Here is a 3,037-nt window from a genome sequence, read left to right on the forward strand (position 1 = left end):
ACAATCTATGAAGGACATTCATGTGTCAAAACGTAAGCGTCTTCATAGTCCGCCTAATGAAAGGACCGTTCCACGTCAGAACAATCTTCCGAATGACTTAATTAATCTTTCTTCTCCATGTCCACAGACAACGGAGTTCCCCCAAAGAAGTCTATATTTGTATCTAGGTTTTCGAGGGATACTTCCGAGGACGATATAAAGTTTTACATCTCGTCCAAAGTTAAAACTGTCAACTTAAGTATCAGAAAAATTAATTTTAAATATGAAAGAAATATTTCTTCATTTAAAATAGACGTAAATTTAGAAAATTTTGACATGCTGCTTAGTAGGTCTTTTTGGCCCTCCGGAGCTTTCGTTCGTGAATTTGAGTATAGGCCCAACAAAAATAATAATTTAGCAAATATTCCCCGTCAGAATACAGAACCAAAAAACTGATTACTAAATCTGCTTTAAGTATCTATTATCAAAACGTAAGAGGCATAAATACTAAATTAACGAATTTATATCTTAATGGCCTTGAATGCAATTATAATATAATTTCTTTGACTGAAACTTGGCTCAAACCTCACACTTTTAATTCAGAGATTCTTTCAAATTATTATCATATCTACAGAAAAGATCGGGAGGACAGAGTCGGCGGTGGCGTACTCTTTGCCGTAGACTCTTCAATACCATCTGAAGAAGTTAGTCTTCCACACATTGAATCTGCAGAATTCAAATGCATTCGTGTTCAGGTTGGAAGGGGGTTTACTTACTTAGCTCTATGCTATATTCCTCCCCGATCTGACTTATCAGTGTATTCACAACATGTATCTTTACTGAAATCAATTAATTCAATGATTAAACCCTCTGATTCATTGATTGTGTTGGGTGACTTTAATTTACCAAATGTATCATGGAACATCATTGACAATGATATTGTACCTTTCTCGTCTAGCGCGTGCAACAACGTATTTTTAGAGGAGATGGCAGAACTCTGCCTGAATCAAGTTAATGTACTTTGCAATAAGTTTGGCAAAGTATTAGATCTTGTTTATGTTGATGATGCATCTAAGTCGGCTGTAAATAAATGTGACCCACTAGTTTTGCCCGAAGATGTCTACCACCCTGCTATTGAGATATCTTACGAAATTATAAACGATGGTCAAAATTGCGATGTCCAAACATACGAACCAAATATTCGCTTTGATTTTTCGAAAGCCAACTTTAAAAAACTGAATAAAGAATTGTCTAAATTGTCGTGGCCTATATACAAAGAAAAAGTTGAGCAAAGCGTTGCACATTTTAATTGTACTGTACATAGATTATTTGAAAAGTATGTGCCTCAACGCATGTGTGTTCCTGAAGAACAAACACAGTTATGGTTCACTAAAGAACTGAGAAACTTGAAAAACAGAAAGTCACGTTATTTTAGATTACACAAAAAAACCGGCTTACACTCATACTATGTAAAATACTCACTTTTGCGTCACAAGTTCTTTGAATTAAACAAAAAGTGTTATAAAGATTACTTGTGTAAAATCAAACGACGTATAATATATAACCCCAAATCATTTTATGATTTCGTAAACTCCAAGCGAAATGTACGGGGGTTTCCTTCCGCCATGAAGTATCAAAATACCGTCTCTGGTGATAATCAAACAATTTCTAACATGTTCGCTCAGTTTTTTAAATCCAATTATTCCACTGACTCCCAAGCATACTTTGACTATTTTTTTAAACTAAGTCCAATTAACTCAATACATAACCCTATAATATCTCCCGATGATGTTTTAGTTTACCTGAAGTCCTTAAAGCAGTCTTTTAGTTAGGGTCCTGACCAGATCCCCACTTGTTTTCTTAGAAATTGTGCTGATTATCTCTATGAGCCGTTAACAGCCTTATTTAATTTGTCTCTTAAAGAGGGCGTTTTTCCAGCTGTATGGAAGGAATCGTTCATAACCCCCTTACATAAAAGCGGTAGCAGGTCTTCAGTGGAGAACTACCGGGGCATAGCTAAGCTTTCTGCAATTCCTAAATTATTTGAAGCAATTATAACAAATCGGTTGACGCATTCTATCACTTCAAGCATTCCTACAGTCAACATGGATTTTGCGAGGGCAAATCAACTTCTACAAATTTACTTGAATTAACATCCTATATCTCAAAAGCATTTAGTGAGAGCAAAACTGTTGATGTTATATATACTGATTTCAGTAAAGCATTTGACAAAGTGTGCCACTCGTTGCTCATCTATAAACTTGATCTTCTTGGTCTTCCACCTAATTTTCTACGTTGGATCTCTTCATACCTCTATGATAGATCACAAAGGGTATTGTTTAAAAATACTATCTCTGACGTCATTGATGTTACTTCAGGAGTCCCTCAGGGTAGCCACCTAGGCCCGATTCTGTTCTTGCTTTTTATAAACGATATTTCTACAGATATAAAATTCTCCAAAATTTTAATGTATGCAGATGATGTAAAACTTTATAAATCGTACGTTTCAATTGAAGAAAGGTCTTTGCTACAATCAGACTTAAACAGCATGGCTTACTGGTGTAAAGTAAATCGTATGCCTCTAAATCTTAAGAAATGTAAAGTAATGTGCTTCTCGCTGTTCTGCCAGTTTCTTATATAATAGGTAACCATAACCTGGAACAGGTACACAATTTTGTGGACCTTGGTATCTCAATGGATCCTAAGCTTAATTTTAATCTGCACATTAATGTGACAGTCAACAAGGCTAAAGGTGTACTTGCATTTGTGAAACGATGGTCAAAAGAATTTAGTGACCCTTATATCACTAAAACCCTGTTTACAACATTAGTTAGGCCGATTCTGGAATACGGCTCGGTGGTTTTGAATCCAAGGAATCAAATTTACTCAGACAAGATAGAATCAATTCAAAAACAATTCCTACTTTTTGCTTTAAGAAATTTCCGATGGGATTCTCAATATAGTCTTCCACCTTATACGAGTCGCTTAAAACTTATTAACCTTCCTACACCTGCCAGTCGCAGGGAAATGCTTGGTATAATTTTTATGGTTAAATTAC

This window comes from Rhagoletis pomonella, unplaced genomic scaffold, assembly GCF_013731165.1.
Source record: "Rhagoletis pomonella isolate Grant_MI unplaced genomic scaffold, Rhpom_1.0 Rhpom_scaffold_00815, whole genome shotgun sequence".
NCBI lineage: Eukaryota > Metazoa > Arthropoda > Insecta > Diptera > Tephritidae > Rhagoletis > Rhagoletis pomonella.